The sequence below is a fragment of the Lonchura striata genome, chromosome 2, assembly GCF_050655825.1.
Source record: "Lonchura striata isolate lonStrDom1 chromosome 2, ASM5065582v1, whole genome shotgun sequence".
Taxonomy (NCBI): domain Eukaryota; kingdom Metazoa; phylum Chordata; class Aves; order Passeriformes; family Estrildidae; genus Lonchura; species Lonchura striata.
In genome coordinates this window covers 23,257,113-23,279,699 of record NC_140704.1, presented here as the reverse complement: position 1 = coordinate 23,279,699, position 22,587 = coordinate 23,257,113, and the positions used below count along the sequence as shown (strand labels likewise).

The 22,587-nt window shown below is 38.7% G+C and overlaps 1 long non-coding RNA gene across 1 annotated transcript in view; it reads left to right on the top strand.

The window, feature by feature from the left end:
- The window catches only part of LOC146768147 (uncharacterized), a 58,904-nt gene extending 45,006 nt beyond the window's left edge, over positions 1–13,898 (top strand). The window contains exons 2-3 of the long non-coding RNA XR_014953224.1: positions 10,344–10,483; positions 13,775–13,898. This is a non-coding gene — a long non-coding RNA (uncharacterized LOC146768147). The remainder of the gene's footprint in view (positions 1–10,343; positions 10,484–13,774) is intronic.
- The last annotated feature ends 8,689 nt before the right edge of the window (positions 13,899–22,587 follow it).

Here is a 22,587-nt window from a genome sequence, read left to right as displayed (position 1 = left end):
AAACTGCCAGGCCCCAGATCCTTCTCCCCTTCTACACACAGTCCAAGCCGGTTTAGTAGAACCTCAGCAAATGTTACAGCCTTTCCTGCTTGCTTTGCACTGCTAATATATTTGTGTGTTGAAAAACCTTGCATCTTGAAAATATCCTTCAGGGAGGGGAGTGGGAAATCCATATTCCTCTGTTTGGCAAAATCTCTTTGATGTCTTCTCTCCTCTCCTGTCATGCTTCTGTCCGTGTGAGGATAAATGCACTGCAACTGGGAGAGTGAGATAAACAGTGTAAGGAGAAATCATTATAAACCTCATGCTTCAGAGGTGCATTCTCGGAAATGTGCCAGTCATAAAACCTGACCATGCCTGAAAAATAAAAATCTCTCAAATAATAATATAGGATCTCCATGAACCATTTTCTTATGCCTCTTCCCCAAGCATGGAGCATTAAAAGATTGAAAACTCCTTTTTGCTTCATTCCATACAGCCTGAAAAACCATACAACATACTCCACATGCATTTACAATAATAAAATGCGGAATAAAAGAATTTTCCTTCTTGGGACTGTCTACAAAATGAACCTTGTCCCTGCAAAATGAAATACAAATAAAAGGAATAGGGGACAGCCTATGTATTCTTCCCACTGCTCTTCTGAACGATAAGCTGGAAAAGTGCTGTAAACAGATACCTTCGCCTGTGTTCTGTGGGCTGGGGGAGATGAATATGTACATTTATATGGATTTGAATTGCAAGTCATATCATTTATGTAGGGAGTAGGCTTCTTACAGGCAAGCCCAAAAGCTTCCTTTCATTTCTGAGAAAATTTCAAGCGCGCAATTGTTGCGGGTGGTTGCGTCACACAATGAATGTGAAAACAATGCAAGAAACTTTTGGCCACCCAAGACGTCACGACCATTGTTCTGCTGCGCTTCTGGCCTCATTGGAGCTGACAGCAGCATAATGAGTAACAGGACTCCTCCCTGTGGTGCTCCTGTAGGCAGCTTACAGGACTTGTTTGTGAATCATTCTTCCTCCCTCTTATTAACAGCAACTGCTATAATGGTTCTCTGACCATAGTTATCTCCTGGAGGAAACCTTGCTGATGCAGGGCTGTGCTCTTTTTGCTGTGCAGACTGACTTTATCAAACCTCACCTTTTGCTTTGATGCATGAATCTCAAGCATGAGAGGGCTGTGCTTTTTTTCCCACAGATTAATCAGTGGACTGTTAGGAAAACCACATTTTATAAATGGGGATTGCCCTGTTAGAAAAAACCAATTAACACGATGAGAATTTAGGAGCATTCCCTTGCCAGCTGTCTTTAAAATAGTTCCAAAATAATAAAGTAGATGGCTCTATCATGAGCAGTCTGCCCTGGCATGCAGCCCTGACTTTTGCTGTCTTGCCTGACCGAGATTCCCTCTGTGCAGGACCTGAGGCGTGCAAGGCAGAAAGCAAGACTTGCTCCAGCCTGCACCCTCCTGAATGGCTCACAGCAAAGAGGAGGCTGGTGGAACCTCTCCTCCACACCTCTCCCTCCTGCCTCCTCTGGCAATGTGCCCCAGGGCTTGGGGAGCTCCCTTCCAGCTCCCCTGTCTTTCACCTGGTGGTAATTTTCACCTAGCTGCTTGAGAACTTTTTAACAGCCAGTGAAATAAAATTATTAAAATGGATATAATATATTGTCATATTTCTTCTAAAAGAGGAAATGTAAATCAGTGAGGTTTTTATATTACAACATTTTTATCTATTTATCCTATAGGTAGGGTTTAATTACTCCCTAATTATGTTTGCTCAAGTTTGCCCCAGTTTCTTCCTTCAGATGAACACTATTCAGACCACACATTTATGGATTTGCTACTCATGACATGACCAGTCTGGCATTTTCATTATCCTTCAACTTTATCTCTCCTCCTGAAAGAAGGTTCCTGCCATTAGTAGTTTTTTTTACTGCCATGGTTAACTTCAGTTCAGGATTAAGACTGAATTTTTCTCCACTTGATACAACCACCTAAGGAAAGAAGGTCTCTGTATTGGGGATATTATCAGTTAAAATGACCTTTCAGGGCCCTCATTCTTTTAGAAATGGTTTTTGTTTAACTTATTTCTTATTTTTGCCCAGATTTGAATCTCTGAAATTCTATTATTTTTTGTCCTCATCCTCCTGCTTCACTGCTGTGTTTATTAATACTGCACTTCTTGGGTCATTGCCCCAGTAAGTACTGAGCTGTAATATTATTGCAGACATTATTCAGCATTCCGACACTTCACATGCACTCATCAATCCTGCTTCACCAACCAATTTGATTTCATGTTTTAGGTAAGGCTTTTGAAGATATGCTAAATACAGTCAAGTACTCAGTGTCTCTGGTACATTTTGCCTCTTTTCTTAAAACCATAAAATGTTATTTCAGTTGGCATTACTTTATATATTCAAGCACAGAAGCATCTAACTTCATTGTGTGTTTTTATCTCTCCTAGCTCTTGCCTAGCTTCACAGGCCTCAGTAGGTGGCTAACAATTTATTTCCATTGTGCTGGAAGCTCCATTTTATGTCCCCTCTCAGTTACCCATTTCTGCTGATCATACACTATTGGACTTGCTCAAATTTACTTTGAGACACCCAGGGACTTTTTCAAACTAATGGTTCAAAAGCACAGTAAATTAGCTTTTTAACTTTTTGCCAGGTAGAGGGTATTGTTTGTGTAAGGACTGCCCCAGAGGTTCCTCTTAAACTGTTAGTGAAGATGGTCATATATTGATTTATTAATTGATTTAGTCTCTATCATCAAATTTCATATGGAAAGAACAGAGAAAATATTATTCTGTCTCACTTAACAAGGAATATAAAATTGCCTTCTGGCACAGATGCAATTACTTGGCATTTGATATGTTTCCCTTTAAATAATGAGATAAAGAGTATTACAACAGTTCAGGATTATTCTTGATTATGAATCAAATCTGAACATGAAATGCTTCAAGAGGTCACTGCAAGAAATTTACTTTCTTCCACTTTAAAGTGGAAGAAAGTATCCACCTATCTACTTTGTCCATCCTGACTGTGCAAATACTTTAAAATGAAGTTAAAAGAAGGCCAGTTTCTAAATTAACGATGAAAAACCTTATACATCCTTAGAATGCAGAGAGTGCCACCAAACTCTGCTGTGAAATGCTGCTCTTCTCAACCTGTTTTTTTGTGAATAGAGAAGAAGTGGTGAGGTATGTGATGTTTGGTGGCCATTTTGGACATGATCATGAAATGATAGAAGTTTTGATTCTTGGAGAAGTGAGGTGAGAACTGCTGCCTTAGACTTCTGGAGGGCAGACTTTGGGCTATGTAGGAGCCTGGCTGACAGAGTCCCTTGGGAGACAGTTCTGAAAGGCAAAGGAGTCCAGGAAGGCTGGGCATTCTTCATGAAAGAAATCCTAAAGGCACAGGAGCTGCCTGTCCCCATGTGCCTAGAGACACGCTGGCAGGAAAGAAGACCAGCCTTACTGAACACAGTTTGGCTGGAAATCAGGAAAAAAAGGGAGGGTCTATGGCCTCTGGAAGAAGGAGCAGAAAACTCAGAAGGACTACAAGGATGTAGCAAGGTTATGCAAGGAGAAAATTACATGGGTCAAAGCCCAACTAGGATTTAATTTGGTTATTGCTATAAAAGTCAATAAAAATGTTTCTACCAATATATCAGCAACAAAAGGTGGGCCAAGGAGAATCCCCATCCTTTATTAGATGTGGGGGGGAACATAGTGACAAAGGATGGGGAAGAGGTTGAGGCACTTAATGCCTTCTTTGCCTCAGTCATTAATGATAAGAACAATTATTCCCTGGGTACCCAGTCCCCTGAGCTGGAAGACAGGGACAGGAAGCAGAATGAAACACCCACAATTCAAGGGCAAATGGTCAATGACTTACGACTCCATTTAGACACACACAAGACTATGGGGCTGGGTAGGATCCAGTCAAAATGATTCCATGATTCTGTGTTTCTGGCACATATTTTTCTTTTGTCCTAAGGAACTTTTGTGTTCAAGATTAGCTTTGTAAGATTAACTTTTAAATTGACTTAGCTAATTAAAAAATATTCCCTGCAGGAAACTAATTTTGAAATACTCATGAACAATCACTGAGGTAAAAATCTATGTCAAATCAACTTAAGTTACAAAATTCTACCACGATAGAGCCAGGAATCAACATTAATGACATAATTCATACAGTGTAGACACAGTCCTCTTGGATGTTCGTGTCCTCACTTTGGGAACTCCAGAACTAAAAAGCCTAAGTAAAAGTTCATAAAAACAGAAAAGAGATGCAGGGTTGGGAGGACTAATGTGAAGACCACAGAAGAAAGCAGAGGAAGCTGTGGAATTAAAAGTCAAGCCAATCTAAGTAAACAGGCCTTTTGCATGAGCTAGGAAGAGAATTCCGATTTGGAGTAACTTTTTAGGGCATAATAACTTGCATAATGTCTAAATGGTAGATCAATGCATAATAACTAAATGCTAAGGGAGTGATGAGTCCATGCAACCAATACCTGACCATGGTGGTACATGTAGGGTCCTGTTTCTCCTCAATAGCCACCCTAAGTGAGATAAGACTCACCTTTGCTGGCTCTGAACCATGTTATCCATCTTGTATTCTGTCTTGTGTTCTGTTGAGTCTTTATTGCCTGGGGTACAGCAGTGAACAAGCATGCAGCTCAGGTTCTAGAGCAGTAGAGTATGATCTGCTATGGGCCCAGAAGCAAAGTAATACGTTGATGGACCACAGTTGTCTCCAAATGAAGGCTGCTTAGCTACATACTCACCTGTAAAGCAGGTGAATTTTTTGAACCAGGCAACCCGCCTGTGAATAATGGAAAATTAGGAGTACAGAGTTATGTCATGTCTGCAGCACACAGTGCCTTAGGACAGGATTCAGCTTGCTGACTATAGCATTGACATTTGACGTCTGTAGATGGTATTTGATATGGACACTAAACTCTCATGAGAGCTGATAGAGATCAACCCAAAACAGTCAGTGCAGCCTAAAGGATGATTCAGTCCATTCTAAAATAGCACCCAAATTATGAGGAAGTTACTGAGAGGTGTCTAGTTTTGTAAAGGGTCCTCCAAAATAAAGATGATGGGCCACAACCTCTAATGCAGCAGCATGATAGGGTGTGTAATGGCTGCTACCCCCACACAGGTGTCCTGGGTTACTCTGAGCATCCCACCTGGTACCAGATATATAGGTTTTGGTACAGATTTCTGCTACGGTGGCTCATCAGCTGAGCCACACCTGATAGACTGTTGACTGTCCTGACCAAATCTCCACGGAACACAGATAGAGCTTGTTTTCTAGTTGACATATAGATGGCTACCTGTACATACCTGATAATTTTTGTCCTAAGCTGTGATCTAAATCCCATCCTTGGTAACTGCATGGTGCTCTGTAAAGCACAGCATGCATTCCATTTCACCCTGGTCTAGGGAGAAACATTGGGTGGATATCCTCAAGACAGTGAAAGTGACTTTCCTAGATTTTAATTTTTGTTGCAAAAAATAAACCTTTAAAAAGTCTCTAGACATGACTTTGTCTCTCTGTATGAGGAAAGCCCATGTTCCTAATTCCACACATCTGTGACCCTCATAAACTGATTTCTTTTGTAATGGAAGGGGGCATTCCTTTTGATCACAGGAGTGTAAGGTGCCATTAATGAGTCATTACCTGTAGGTGTCATCATCCAAATGTAAATGACTTTTTACTTATAATCAGACAAATCCTGTGGCTTGAAGGTGAACACTCAGATTTGAGGATATCCTGAAGCAATTTATTGAAATTTATGCACCTGTAGGGTTGCACTAAGAACATGGTTTCACTAAAACTAACTTTCTTTACAGGAACAATGTAATGCTGTGGTTGGTGTAAATAAGAAAGACAGTAGAGATTTAAGCTCATTTTAGAAAAGATTAACTTATTCTATCTGTCATAATCCTGCTGTGCAAACAGCAGTACAGAGTGATCTATGTTAACTTTACTAATATGTGAGCTTTAGAATAGAAGCTGTGCTAAATATGATTCCTCTGCTTCTAAGTAGTTGAATACTACAGAAGATAGAGAGGAAATAAAAGGGGAGCACAAATTATTTCCCTGGCTACTATAAAACAGTATTGAAAATGGTACATTTCAGTACTTAATTCTTATTCATACCAATCCCAGGCTTTTGCCTTTCTTATTCATACCAGGCTTTTGCTTTTCTTAGGCAGCATTTCCACAATATGGAAATTTCCATAGTATATCAGCTGCCAGGAAGGAAAATAATGACCATGCCAGAACCATTTCCACATTCCTATAGCACAGAGCTCCTAGCAGTCTGGTGCTGTTACTCCACTTGAGTGATGGATGACACCAGCTGGATCTTTAGTAAAAGCACAGGGATCTCTTCTTTAGAAACGGAGAGTGTGCAAAAAAGTAGTCAGACATTGAAGAAAATGTCCCATGTTCACCAAAGCTTTAGGGAGAAGTGGAATCCTATTTTCCTGAACTATTGTCCACTCAGTGACTGTAATGCAGACCTCTATAGTTGTTTTGCCTTCCAGGTGCTATTCTAAGTCACAAAAAATCGAAGACCAATAAACAAGCAATCAAACGAATAAATATTCTGTATCATTAACTGCATATAATATCACATGTTCTCAATGCTATAGTTGCTAAAGGATACTTTCTAACCAAGGTATCAATGATGGACATGGAGCGTGCTGCTGCCACTAGAATTTCCCCTTTTCTACAGGGCTAAACCACTGTTGACATCTCATTAATTCACCTAACTCTGACTGTGCTGTATCAACGCATGTCACTAACCTTTGTGTTCAGACAGTTTGCTTTCTGAAAACATTTTCTTGTGCTCAGCACCAGGCTTCTTCTTGCTGTTTTTTTTCTTTTTTTCCATTGCATTACTTTTTTCCCCTTCAGCCTGAAATGTGGGAGACCATTTTGCTTTGGAGCATATGGCAATGTTCAGCTGTTGAAACAGCAGGGGAGGTTATAAATCTGGACAGAGAACCGCTCTTCATCTTTAGTAGCTGAATGCTTTGTGGCCATTGCAGGCAATGCTTTCCCTAACCCTGTGACCTTGTCTGGTCTCAGACACAGACCTTTCACATGGGGTGGAGAGCAGCATCATGTTAAAACAGCTCAGAGCCTGCTTTTATTGAGTAGATTTTTTTAGACAAGTGCCAAATAGTAATATTAATTTGTGATTTTTCAAGTGTGTCCTCATTACATTTTTGGACTTCACCTCTACAAACACAGAAATAAAAGAAGAATAAATCCAAAATCTTGTCTGAATACAATATCTAACTACAAGGATTTATTCCAAAATTTTTAGCATTAAAGGATCTTGAGCCCTCATTTAAAAATACCATGTTGCATTCCTTACCATAGCCAAGTATATAATTCAATTTTTCTTCAAAACATGGCTACCAAAACACAAAAGGTTGAGTCACCTTTTCAATGCCTAGAAGTGTTACAGATGTAACTTCTGTTTTTTTCACAGCAAGAATGGGCAGAAATTTATAAATTACATTTTCAGTACAACTTTCAGAGTTAACTCTGGAAGAATCTAAATTCCTGGACACAAGAGGTTTGACAGTTAAAAAGTTTAGATAAGTTCATTCTGTACTTTTTATAGTAAGTATGTGCCCATGGACAACAGTTCTCATTAAATTACTCATATTTCCATGGAATAGGTGAAAATGAACTGTTTTCCTTAATTTTTGTTGATTTTATAGCAGATATAGAATACAAAGTAAAATACCCAATATAGGAGGGTCATTTTTCTCGAAGTGCTTTTTCCTTTAGAAAAAAATACTTACATTAAAGTTTCCTCTTTCTCAACTAAGTTTCCTTTTTTATCAAAACAAAAGGACTTCTGACTCCACTTTCCCATTTGCAGCACCTCTGAATCTTGTTATAGAGCAGCTGTCCTTAGATTTTTTTTTTTTTTTTGTGCTTTAATGAGAAAGGCGACACTATCCACCATATCAAGGTAGAGAGATCATGGTGGGATAATTTTGAAGATGAAATCTTGAGCTTCCCTGGAAAGATCAAGGAAATATTTTAATTTGGGTTTATTTCTGCTGTAGTCTGAAAAGGGAGAACTATTATACTTCTCATAGTATGTAGAGATACTCCATGTATAGTACTTCTATTATGAATTTCTTGCAGTAGTCTTTGGTTACAGAAATGAAAGCTATTCCATGAAAAGAGATTAAATTTTTTGCTGTGCTGAAGTCTCAGCAGCATCAGTCAGGGTACATCATAGTGCTCCTTCTAGTCTATGGCCATCCTGTCTGCCAGTGGCTCTGCTTTAGCAGGCAATGTGGATTATTACAAATTCCCATGGCCTGACAGCTACAGAAGTCTTTTGGGACCAAGAAATATGGACTCTGTGAGGCAGAGAGCAGTTTATCTGTCATTTGCTGTGTGCCAAATAGTAGGTTAAAGACCCTAACAAAGTATTTTTCCTCTTCAGGCATAGTGAGGAAGTCTACTGAGACTCTCATTCACTAGGGGTGAATGGAGCAGACAGAAGTATTACATATTTTTTGTTTCCTATATGAAGTGAATTTCTCAATTAATGTCTCTGGAGGTTCTTTTATTCTGATACAGTCAATGGAAAAAGGGAAGCACCTAATCTAATATAATCTAACAGTATCTTCACCTACTTCTCTTCAGAAAAATTTATCATTCCTGTCATCTTTACAGAGAGTGCAAGTAGTTAAATTATGCAGTCTGACACATTAGTTACTTAAAATTCATTAAGTTGGAAGTCTGAATGAGTAAAATGGAAAATTTTACACAAGATTGGTGAATTTTTAAGTCCTGTAGGTGTTCTGTAAGCAGGTTACTAGTACTTAACAGAGCAAATCCAAGTTGAGTCAGTGGAGAGATGTATGTATGGATATGATGGTGATGGTGAGAAGCTCAGGAATTACATGGCTGTGTGCTGAAGAAATGCTGTTTCATATTTGCTTTTTGGTTCATCAAATGTCTTCTTGATGAGATACATCTCCTGTGCCACAGGATTGTCTGCTGCATCTATGCTAACAAACCCAGATCTGAACATCATTTAGATTTATGGGAGATGGAAGTATTCTTGTACCCTATTTTCTTTTTCTCCTATCAGAATTACTTTCTTTCTAGCTGTTACCTTTTTTTGCTATAATTGTCACTACAGTGATTTCTAATTTTTTGTTGTAATACCTAGATGACTTTTCATTTAAGTTCTCTCTCTTTCTTCTGGTTTGGGTTGTTGGCTTTTTATCCTTTTTATTTTTTTTTTAAATTCAGTTCTCAAAGTAGAGTGCTTTCAGTTTAGTTATGTTGTGTTTTGGGTTTTGGCAAAAACCCCTTTGTTGGAGGTTTGCAATAAGTATCATTGTGGGGTTGCTTTTATTATAGGATTTGATGTGTCTCATCAGATGGATAAGGATGTCAGTTGAACCAGGATGATCCCTGTGGTGACTCAGAATTTATGCTGATGATTGACATGGTTGATTTATATCATCTGACATATTGCCAAGCATATCAAGCATGTTTAATATTATTACAAGATTATTTAATGAAATATACTGAATTCTCATGGACAAATATTACACCAAACATATCTCTATGTTAGAAGGATAACTGTGGTTTTTGCAAGAAAATGGCAAAGGTCAATATAAATAAGTATCAGATTTTATTATGTCATAATTTCCAATCAGCATATGGCCTGTATCTTTTCATGAATGTATGCCATTGGATATGCAATTATCTAATGGTTATTTTGATGTTTGAGCTAAATGATTGATGATGATATGTATGACAGAAATCATGCCAAATTTTTATTTGTTGTTTTTGGATGAAAGTGCCATCCAAAGCCTTTACAAGGCAGTGTTGTATGTTGTTCATTTCCCTCAGGATGATGAGCTCATCATGCATTAGGATAGATGATACCCTTACTTCCAGCTGCACATTGAAATAATCTTTGTTAGCATTTGCTGCTTCTTCAGTGGCATGCTGCATGTCTACACAGAAAATTGAATCAGCTCACATATAAAATGTTACCAGATAAAGAATTTCACATTAAAACTAATTTTACATGAAGCATGGTCAAAGGATAAGTATTCCAATTATTTATCAGAATTGCAGCTGGCCTCTGTCCTCCATGAGTTATTGTGAATTACTAATGAACGTACTCCTGATTTTTCTTACAGTTGGGATATTGTTCCTTTTCAGTTTTTTGTCCCAAAATGTCAACAACTAATCGTGTCACCTGGTAGAATGTTTGAATTTCACAACCATTCTTAGTTCACCTTTTTTCCTTACAGAGTCCTAGGCTTTTAAATCTATAGACTTGAGATTCCAAGCTCAACTGTTTTCGCTTTAGCTGCCTAAACCATGCACATTTGAACTTTTGGATTGTTCCTGCACATGTGGCTCTAGGTGTCCCACCCAATGACAATTGTTGGTAAGTTGCCTTGTCCAGAAACAAGAGAATTAAATATTTAAATGTTTCTCAAATGTAGATTTTTCAGAAGAAAAGTGGTTGTTAAATCTTGCCCAGGACAGATGCTGCCTTCAATGAACAGGGAATGATGGCACTTTTTCCTTTATGGATCCCAAGGATAATAACTTAGCTCTGGATGTGTTCAGTCTGAAAGAAGTTAATGTGCAAATAGAATACTTGTATGACATTCAAAATCTGCTGGAAACCTTGTTAGAAATAAAAAAATTGGAGCCCCCTTCTAAGCACAGTAGGGCTGTAAGATTGCTGGCTGCTAAATCATGGAAAAGAAGAAGAAATGAGAAACTCTTTGGAGGATAAACCTGTTTAAGAAGGATTAAATATATAAACTGATTCATTCAATTGGGCATATCTACCAGCTCTGCATGTGCTCATTCTATGTCTGTTAACTATTTCTTGCTGTATGAGACATATGTGCTGTGCACAGGCAGTGATAATGTTAGCTCTGCATTTTGTATGCCATATTCCCTGCTCCCAGGAACTACATCTGTATTGAACCTGAGACTCCATAGGTAGTACTTATGCTGTACCTGGCTGGTCCTGAGAATAATCCAGGTTTTAGGATAATCCCCGAAATTTCCCTCCCATCTGCTGTCATTGTCCTTTTATTTAGCCTGAAAATTGATGCTCTTAAATCTTGTTTTATCAGTGACAGACTATGCCAGATTCTAATTGGGATGCTTGGCTGACACTGTGAATGAAATAGAGTTTTATGGTGGTTGAAGGGCTGGCCCCATGACTTCAGTCTGTCCAGTCTGCAGGCTAATGTCCTCTTGGTGAATATTCCTCTGGCATGTCCCAAACCAAACCCCAGAGACACTCTTGAAGATGAAAAAATGAGACTGCATTTGCCCTTGATACTATATAATTACCCTCAAATTGCATGAAATGTGCCTGAAATTCTTTTCACATCCTATATTAAACATCAGCAATGAAGGCCAGAGGTAGAGGGGGAGCTGAAATCTGGAGTACGTATATACAATCATGGACCAATCCATCTCTGGCAACAGGTACATGACTAAGGTCTAGGGCTTCAGGTCTTGCCCAGCAATGGATGTAGGCTTGATCTACACCCTCAGACAAGTCTGCAGGGTACCAGTGGATGTAGATCATTAACAGATTGGCTGTTGCTGGAATTCAGATTCAGTTTAGTCTCTGAGGAAAGGGATGGTTCCTGACTGACCTTGGTGTCCCAGAATGTCATGGAGACCAGGCTGACATGATTCATGAGCAAAGAAACACAGCATTTGATAATTTTTTTTCCAGAAACTGGGAGTATCCAAACAAGTTAGGTTATATAAGGATTTTTCTTGTCCCTCATGAAAGCAAATTTAAGAACTGTTGAAATGAGTTCCCTAAGGGTATTATCCATGGCATACTTGGGAAAAAGAACTGGATGTAGGCAGGATTTTAGGTATTGCTCCCTTGAAGCACAAAGGCCCTCCTCATTCTTGAGGGAGAGAAACTAGAGGGAAAGATGGTAGGGAAGGTAGTCTTTATATGCCTTCTTTCATATGCAGACTGCCAGAAGGGAGGTCTGACTGTTGATTTTGATGGAGGACACCTCATGTCTTGCTCATGGCATTCATCACTGCCTAGACATCCCTCTGCCCCTGCTCAGTCCCCTTCTATCCACCTCATTGCAATGGCCTAGAGGCAATTCACTCAGTCAAGTCATGAGGAGTCACTTTAGCCACATCCTGTTCTCTTATTTTATGCTGGTGTTCCACCACCACCTCTGAGTTGCAGTTTCCTTCTAATGTTCCTGCTGATGTTCAACCATGTCTTCTATAACTGTGGCAAAAGTGAATGCAAATTATATTTAAAGTCTGCTATTCCCCAACATTGATTTTAACACCCATTTTTCTAGATTACTCCATAAAATACAAGGCAAAGATGAACAAAGCTCTTTAATCTAAATGGATTCTCCAGATTTGCATCAATTAAGTTGAGTGGAGAAGCAAATTCTAGAACATTATTTTTTGAACCAGTACAGAGACAGAAACCCTAGGCTGTGAGGCCCTGATTCAAGAAAATATTAAGCACCTGCTTAACTTTGAGCACTGACTTCAATGAATTTAAAGTTAATCAAGTGCTTAAGCTTTTTCCTCTATAGAGATTCTTCTCTGCATAAGGGCCTAAGAGAAAATAGATAACTGTAAAGAGCAACTGTAATGAGCCTGCATATGGGCCAAAGAGAAGGGGATTATTAATGCTTTCAGGTTCAGTGAGGACTAGGGTTTTAATATCAACCTCCTACAGTGAGACATGAAAGAGTCTCGTAAATGTGTTAAATCGCATCAGGTCCTTTTAATATCGTTATGTTTAATGGAAGTATCTTTGCACTATAATAATCAGTGAGGACAGTAGGTGAACCAGTGAGGCTGCTCAGGAAGCAGAATATATTCTGCTAAATTTATCCTCCTTTCTGCTGCACTCTGGAGTGTAGGTCTCCAATAAACAATAAGCTTCTGATTCCTCTAATCTCTGGGAAAAATCTTGGAATTATCTTGGGGATGGTAAAAACACAGCTCCATGACACAACTGAGCTAGGAAATTAAGAATGAGGTGAGGTTCACTGAACCACAGCAGAAGAAATGAGTGTGGGAAAAGTTCTTGTGCAACCTCTGTTTTGTTGGCAATGCTTCCAATAATTGATAAGACAGACCACAAAACTGCCAATCAGAATAAAAGTTAAGAGTAAAACTGAAACTGGGTCTTTTATCAGAATGACCTTTCAACAGTCTTTATTGTTGCTCCCTCTCTCTTTCTAACCCTCTTGCTGTGGACAGAGAAAAAGCACATCTCATTTTGGTTGTTGATCACCCCAGAGGGCAAAACCAAGTTGTTGATTTAATTGAAGCATTTAATTCTAAACATATCTTATGATATGTAAATGCTGAAAAGATCATTTGTCAAAACAAGAACAATGGGGAACCTTGACCCCAGACCTCAACATCTTTTATTATAATCATGTTATGATGCCTAAACATCATAGCAGCAAGTCTCTAATACAGTGTGGCTAGAATTTGTGTGAAGTTTGAGGACAGTCAACAGCAGCTTTCATGTTTTACAGCTTATATGGGAATTTTTTATTCTAAATAGGTCAAAGACAAAAGCACTCTGTGCAGGAAATATAAAGGCAGAATTTCAAATAGCTATTTTGTATTTTACAGATTCAAAATCTAACTGATGAACAGTTACAAACCTAATTTGTGTTTTCTTGTCTTGCAGAAAGTTTAACAAAAATGTTTGCTGGATGTTTGGTGTGAAGATCTACCATACTATCATGCTTCAAATGAAATGACATTTTTTGGAAGAGGGAAAATGAGCTTTATGCAGTTTTGCAAAATAAAATATGAAATCAAAAGTCTTTTTGAGACATTTGAAAACTGTATAGTCTGTATAACATTAAATTGTGTTATTGTTTCTATTAGTCAACAAAGACTGGCCCACATGAATAAAATGTAATCAATTACATTAATACATATGATGACACATTTTCAAGCAAAAAATACTTCTTTACTATAATTTTGTTCTTTGATTCCAGAAGCTTTCACGCCCTTATCATTGTACAAAACATATAATTAACCCCTTGAACTTGTTACTGCAGGGTAACACAGCATTACATTCAGGAAAGCAAGGAGTCACATTAACAGAAGGAAAATGTTCATCACCAGAAACACATAGCTATGAGATCTGGCTCAGAAATTTCCTGAACTGTCCATTGTGAGAAGCTGGAAGGGCACATTTAGAGAAGAATCCCTTTATGCCTGGTCCATTTTTATGCTCCTTCCATAGTGTCTGTGACTATTCAAAGAGAGGTGGGAGATGCTGAATCCCTGGGAATATTCAAGGCTAGGTTGGATGGGGCTCTGAGTGACCTGATCTAGTTGAAGATGACCCTGCTCCTTCCAGGGGGTGGGATTAAATGACCTTTAAAGATCCTTTCCAACCCAGACTACTCTATGGTTTTAAATAGGCCATGGATCTGTCAGTAAGGCACAGGATGCATTTTCAGAGTCCTTTGCCACTGCATTCACCTTTCTTCATATTTCACTTGCAAGTAATGTAATTATTTCTCATGTCACTGACAGACATCATAGAGCTAGATGCAGAGGAGAGATGTTTAGAGCATCCTTCCATCCCATCAGTACAGTTCTGGAGATTAGATGACGAGCACGGAAAGAATTCTAGAGTTCTAGAGTTTAGATAATGTATGTCTAAGCACTTTTGAACCTCTGCTCTTCTATCCTGGAAAGATGTAGAAGTGAATCCTGGCTTGGAATGAAAGACAATATTGAGTTTTTGCATCTTCAGGATGCAAGTTGCTCCTTATACAAGGCTCTCAGAGATATGCCCTGAGCTGGCCATCATTTGTCAGGGAAGCAGCTAATCCCTGGCACAGTCAATTCTGACAGGGGAGCCACAAGATAGTGTTATAACCTGGTAAGGGATCACATCTCCCCAGGCAAAAAACTCCAGTGACACATACATACACAAAAAACCAAACAAAAAAAAAAAACCAAGAAACTCCAACCAACCCAGTCTTAGCCCTTACCTAAAGATTTATCTGTCACATGTATGTTAATTTGGACTTCATAGCTTGTTCTCCTTGAGGACAGAGTATGAAGAGAAGAGACTGTGTAAGAAAGCATATCTGTTTTCTCCCTTTTACTGCAGACAGTGTTGGTTCATTGAGCCTATAGAGGAACACATAATAGTCAATTTTTGCATTGTGCAAAAATTCTGTGAAAGGCAATGAACATTGTTTTGGAGTGGGAAACATCATCCATTAGGCAAATCCAGGAAAGGATTTTGCCTTGTCATGCTGTCTTGAATAGTTAGTATTTACAAACAGTAGTAGGGAACAGTAGGCAAATCTAGTGATAAGCCTTTGTTCCTTCCTAGGCAGTCTCTAGGCAGATAATATAAAAAATGACCAAATTTCATAGGATTTCCATATAGGTTTTATTGAAGACAAAAGACAGATACAAAACAGTTGTCTAATGCCTCCTAACTACTAAGCTAAAGTGATGTTTTGCAATGAAGTGATGTTTTGTAATAGGAGCATAATCCTATTAGGTAAATAGAGAATTAGACTGCTGGACACCTGAATTTCCTATATAGGTCTGAGAGTACAGTTCTATCAATGATTGATATTGGAGGAGAAATAAGAATGAAGTGCAAACCACAGTGCCAGCTGCTCTTTAATGCACAGCACCCACTGTCTGCATCTTCTGCATGCTCTCCCCTTTAAAGAACTGACAGGATCCAGTGCAACAGAAACACAAGCGCATCAATAAAGTAGGGAGCTGACACCTTGTGACAGATGGACTGAGTAGGGGCCTCTAGGTTCCATCAAAGGGAAATGCACAAAGGCAGTAGGAGAAGAGGTGAGCAATGCCCTTGCAGAAAGACTGTCTAGGTCAGGAGCTGCATTTTTGTAATTATTTTTATTATTCTATTACTAAGATTTTTTTTTCCTCCTTTTTTTTTAAGTAGCAAGGTATCTTTCTTAAGACTACATTATGAGCACAATGTTAAATATGGTAGGGTGCCAATCTACAGGGCCAAGAACCCTTAATACAACTAGGTCAGCCTCAAGGGTTATATCAAGTAACACCCCTTGGCTATGTTGCCCTTTAAGATTTTACAGTAAAATATTTTCTATTATTCCTCATTTTTTTCTATTTTGTGATAGATCCCCTCCCTCCTCCTGTACCAGAACAACTCTTTCAGTCTGTACTGTGTGTATTCTGTGGAGAGTGGCATCAGAAACAGAGGAAAACTCAGAGGACAGTAGTTGTCTGCTAGGAAACAATACAAAGCATTTTATTTTAATTTTCATTTTTAGAGTCTGTGCTCCAAATTGTCTCTCTTGAAGTATGAAAAAGCATATAATCTAAACAGCACTGGCTGAATGTGAATTTTTTTTGCAATACTCTTTCAAAACAAAATCAGACCTATTCATATTTAATGACTCCTTTCCCTACATAGCCAATGAAAATCAGCTGGGGAGTTGCTCATCCTAAAGGAATACAAACAATTTAAAAAGTAATAAATTAGGCATATTCCCCCAGGATCAGGGCATATTATCAGTCAATAAGCAGGATTAATTTAGATTTCAATAAGTTATGTTCTCCATAATCTTTGCTTGTGGTGAATATCAGAGAGTATTTTGCCCCACAAGATCAGTCTGGAATAAGTAGATTTTATCAATGTTCATCTAGTCTCTGAGAATGATTTAATTTTCTCAGTACTTTAATAATGAAATTATTTTTTATCTGTTTATGTATCTAAAAGGTAATCCTCCCATTTTGAGTAGATGATTATGTTCCCAGTTTTAGTTAAAATTAAATACGCAATAGGATGAATCACTTTAAGATATTCCACGATGCTGGTGCTTCTCAGCATTCATATCTGGGAGAGAATAAATATTTCCTTCACTTGATTGTTAAAAGCTTTTTAGATAAGGTTTTTCTAAGACTTCTAGGACATTTCTCAGAAAAATACATTTCCTCAGATTTAGCTTCATTGGTTTTTCCAAAGCAGAGATTCTCATTTGAATGAATTACAACAATTGGTTCATTCTTATCACTGTGCTCTAATTCTACTGCATTGAGGTACTAGTATATTTTATTTATGCTTTATGGTTTCCAGAGGATGAAGAAATCTCTCCAGGTTCTCATGGGAAGTCAAAGTCAGAAAAAGCAGTAGAGGCCAGACAGAGAGAAAAACTATCTGTAGCCTTTGTCTCAGTAAATCTGGTGTTTCCATTGCTTATAAGAGGTATTGCTTTGCATTAGACTACCAGCACAAACATCTTTGGGTTTGTCTGGGCTTGTTTTGGCCCACCTGGAGATTTGATTCAGCTTGTAGCAGCAGTTACCTATTGGGGGTGATGTGTTACATGCTTGGTTATAGCTTTTGCATAGCTTGGAACAACTCTGAGTTTAATACCTGTTAGCACAGGCAAAGGCAGATGCAGAGGACCTGAGGGCTATAAACTGGGGCTAGTTAGTGTTCAGCAGATAAGTGTAACCTTGGATGTCATGTAAATCAGTCTCAGGGTAGCCATAAGAACCTAGAAGTGTCCCATGTATGTAAAAGGCACCATATATAGAGAGTACTTGGAAATACAGCATGGACTGATGACAGAAGAGCAAAGTGCACAGCATGTCAGCAAACATAACAATGCCACCTAGCAAATCTCAGAGATGGAGGAAGAAACATTCAGCGCCAACATCATATTCCTCCTAGCAAAGGATTTGGGATACTTAAGACTCATGTTAATCCTCTCTGTGGCCTGCACAAATGGACATCATCAGTTGTTGGACATCAAGCGTCAGTGGAAGGCTGAGGGTATAACCAGAGAAGGTGATAAGTACTATAAAATTTGTGCCTACATCACTTTAATTGTGATATGCAACTTGAACTGTGTCATATCACTGTAGCTGCACTAACAAAAATACCTTGTAAGACTGTTAAGACTGTAGATACACCAACATTGAATTGCTGGCTTTGTGTATATTGTCTATTCCTTTTGCCCCTCACAACCATTTTTTTAAACTTCAGTGCTGGGATAACAATATATAGTTTGAATTTTCTGTATCTATTTAGAAATTAATAATGGTACTAACCAAGAAATCCCAGAAAATCCCAGTGCACATTCTGGTTTATTAGTGCACATCCATGGGTTTCCCATTCCTGAGGTAAAAGCTCTTTTGTCTTCTTGAATCCACAAGCTACACTCATGCTTCAATCAGAGGACAGTAAAGCCACAAATAGCTTTGTGTATCCAAGGGTCTGCACAGAAGACAAAATACAATGGTGGCCATTCCAACGCACAGCAAGATTACAATATTGGACATACTGGGACATATAATTTAGTCTCAGACACATCAAGGTGGTTACATGTACAATAGTGTGCGACTTCACATGCAGGGCAATTTCAACCCACTCTTCTTTGTAAACAGGCTCAGACAGGGTACGAAATTCTGCCCCTGCTGCGCTGATCTGCAACTGTCTTCTTGCTCTTTATAAATCTCTTTTCCTGTCTACTTTCAAAATGTTATCTTAACTAGGATTAATAAAGATACTCTGGGGAGCTACTTATCTCTCATAGGAATTATGTTTATAATGATAATAATAGAAAAGCTTTAATCTCAGTAGAACAATGGAGGGGGAGGGAAGCTAGAAAGAAAAAATGTACATGTAAGAGAATAGACAGGTAGGAGATGGGCACTGGATCATGGCTGGACCCCCACCAAAACCTGAGATCCAAATACCCCTGAACTTTGAGAACATCTGAAGCCAGATCAAAAAGTTTTGATCTGAACCCCTACGTTTCTCTCTGAATTAGGGATGGATAAGCTGGCTCTGATGAAAGAAGATCCATCCTGAGACTTTTTGAAATTCAGAAGAGCTCAGTTTACCTTTTAAATTAAGTTCTGAGCAGCTTTCCTACTTCTTGCATTCAGCCAGAAGATGGGAAAATATCAAAACACAGCATGAAAGATGTGCCTGCCCAGTCTGAATGAAGGTGTACTGAAAATCTCCTCAGGGAGATTGATCCTCTAAGATTTCCAGAGCAAAGAAGCCTGGATGTGCTTCAGAAAAGAGCTGAAGTTTTAGGCAATTGACTGAATGAAATCACAACATCAAACAAATTGAGGTTCACTATGGCTTGCTGTTTACCTGGTATATAATTAAATTTATTTTAGATATATAGGATTCTCCTCTTTGTAACCAAAGACCTTCAAAGTTCACTGGCTTTGGCAGCTACATGTGTACTAGGAAATAAAGCACATCCTGCCTTTTCTCTGGCCAATTGAAAGGGCATGGCTCATGCCCATAGCACTGAACTCTTCTGCCCTCCAACCCCAATGCCTGCATCCAAACTGACTGAATATGGTCCTTGGCCCACATTCTCTGGTGAGCCATACTGAGGATATGCTGGAATGTGCCAAAGGCATGACCAAAATGTCCAGATATTGTGCTTGTATTCAGCAGTATGGATACTCATGGGATAACAGCAGGTCTGTGTCCTGGTGCTTTTTATGTTAGTAATAAAGACCAAGCCATCTTGATGCTGGTTATCTGCTGCTGTGACTGCAGTCTCCCTTCCTTGTAAGGTGTAGTGCCCAATTTTGCGTATCATCAGTCTTTCCTGCAACTCTTCTTGCTAAGTTTCAATATGATGTTCTTTATGAATGAGCTCATTTTTGTCTCTAGTCAGAGATTAGATGTTCTTGTTTAGTCCACTTGATTTTGGCCCTGTTCATTATTAAACATTCAGTAACATACACTTTTGCTGAGGTGTGTGTATATATTGTCAAAGTTCTCTTCTTGTTTTGAGAAATTAAGATTGGAAATTGCCATTAGTTTGTCTGGCAGTAATGTATCTCTGAGCAATATGGACGAGTGAAAGCATGTAAAGATAATTAGTATAGTTGCCTTATTAATTCAGTGTGGGCCTTTAAAGCCTTGGAAGGCAGCCACTGCTGGTGCACTATTACACCCAGCTCAGGTACAGTGTGTATCACTGACACATATTAATCTGTGTTGAAAAGAGACCTGGATGAACAGACCTAAGTCCTGTGTCCCAATTTCACCTTAGAAAGAAGCCTAAACCTATAGACCAAAGTCACCTTGCAGATGACACCAAGTTAGATGTGAGTGTTGTTCTGCTTGAGGATAGGAAGGTTCTAAGGAGGGATCTGGACAGTCTGGATAGTTCAAAATGCAATAAGGCCTGCAGCAATTGCTTCTGTTTCAAGGGGTCTGTGCCTGACTGGTGTAAGATATATATGTCCGGCATTCAGGCTTTCCATGCATTCCCCCATTGGTATGTTGATCACTTAATCTTTTCAGGAAGGCACTGTTATCCCAAGAGATCCCATATTGTTTCAGAGACACCAAGGTCCTCAAACAGCATCCAATTACAATCTACTTTAACTGTATCCCATGGTAAGTGAAAAGCCAAATAGGACTGATGGGGCCCAGTGACCCTCTGATGACTGACTGTTTTCAGAGCAAGGGATGAAGCTTTATCATTGAATACAATAAGCTGAAATAGTTAAGCTTGAAGGTGATTAATACAAGGACATAATTTGCTGGAGATGAGAATGTTTGGATAGAGTATGGCTACCTGGCTAAGGAATGATTTCCTTCCATACAGTAGGAATTACCCTTTTGTGCATATATTTTTCATTTAGATAGATGTTTGTGTGATCATCTGTGTCTGTGTTGAGGAGCCCAAGAAAAAAAATCCAAGCATGCAAATGAAAAAAACATGTTCTTTTATGAAGAAAATGGGTCTGCTCTCTTTTGGTTACATAGTTGTTAGTTTAATCTTTATTATAAAGTTTTTGTATTTTTTTTTAAATGTGTAGCAAACTGAAACATAGGTAGAAATAACATATTTGGGTTACAGAGAAAAAAATCTGGCCTGACTTTAAAGGCACACATTTCATAACACCACATGTGCAAAGCATTATAATAATTTCACTGTGCACATTTGTAGCAGACAAAGTGAACAGTGAATATTAAAAACACATTCCTAATGCTGGCCAAGAAGCTTGGAGACTGGTACTAGAGCCAGGACTAGACTTCTGCATCCAAAGCTGGTGTGCTTTGGTGGCAGCTAAAGTGATGGGCTTGGGTGCAGGTGAGGGCACTGGGGAGGAACATGCAAGGCTGGTCCATTTGCTATTGCTTTTTTCCCTGGCTTTCTACCCCACAGAAAGTATTTCACTGAGAAAAATCTGGCTAGAGCCCCTCAATGGCTGCTGTTCAACACTGCTATAGTGCCAGAAAGTGAAGAAGGGGTGGATGTGGAAGCAAAACAGTAAGGAACAAATGGTCTGAAGGCCATACTGGGAATGTGCGGCCCATTTTCATGGTGAGGAGACAGAGACACTCAAGTTTCCTCATATACACTCTCCTGGGCAAGATGGACAAGATAAGTACCCACACAGAAGTTGTGTGGTACTGGTTAATAGATGATAAATCCCGTTTAACTGGTGGGCTATGCAGCATATTGAAGTTGTTTTATGGGGAAAAACAGTGGGATATCATTCAATGGAAACAGTCATGCAGACAAGTGGAGAATGCAGCAGCCACCTCTCAAGGAATGGTTCATCTTTCCAGTAAGGAGCAACTTCAGAATGGTTTGAAGATTCTGATATTGCTCCATGAAGCAAAAAACAGGAGATCATGTTTTTCATTTTATCACAGCAGGAGACAAGCCATGAAAAGCTGCAGAACTCAGATGCCTTTCACAAGCTCAGGAGAGTAAACTTCCTCTAGACTAAAAATGAATGCAGCTCTGAATGCAGGGGCTTTGCCATGAGATTGCAGCTGTGCAATCAACACCCAAGATTTTATTTGGTCCTGTAGAAACAGGAACATGGAACACTTGGTCTACAGGTCCAAATTGTAATCATTTAACAGGGGAATGCTCTTCTTTCCCCTTTTCTCTCTTTAACTTGAGTTCATTCATCCATCCAAATAATTTTAGTTATTATAACCTTTTTCTCCCCTTTTCCTTCTTTTTGCATCTTAGAATTTTTCTCTTTGGATGCCTACAAAAATTACCAGTTGTGATGTTGTTGCTGTTGTGCCTACCACACTGTCACTATTCCACTGCTGCCTTTTACCTCTGCTTTAATCCATCTGTGTCATAGGCTGAGAGTGTAAGGTTTTCAGAGGAAAAACATTCTCATATAATGACAACCTGACCTATGATTAGTGTTCAAAAGTGCTATGATAATACTTCTATTATTACTATTACTAATTTATCTGTGGTTAAATCTTTAACAAGTACTATTTAAGATGAGGTCACATATCAAATATGACTTAAAAAAATAACATCTTCATTGTTACAAGACAAATTTTAAAATATTACTATTAAAAATAATAAGTAATTAGACTTCTGAGGCAATGCAAAATAAATGTGCTTTTTTTTTTTTCTGAAAAGTGGGATTTGCCAGCAATTCTGAAACATTAAGAGCAGAGCTTAGAGGAAAAACAAATATTAAGAG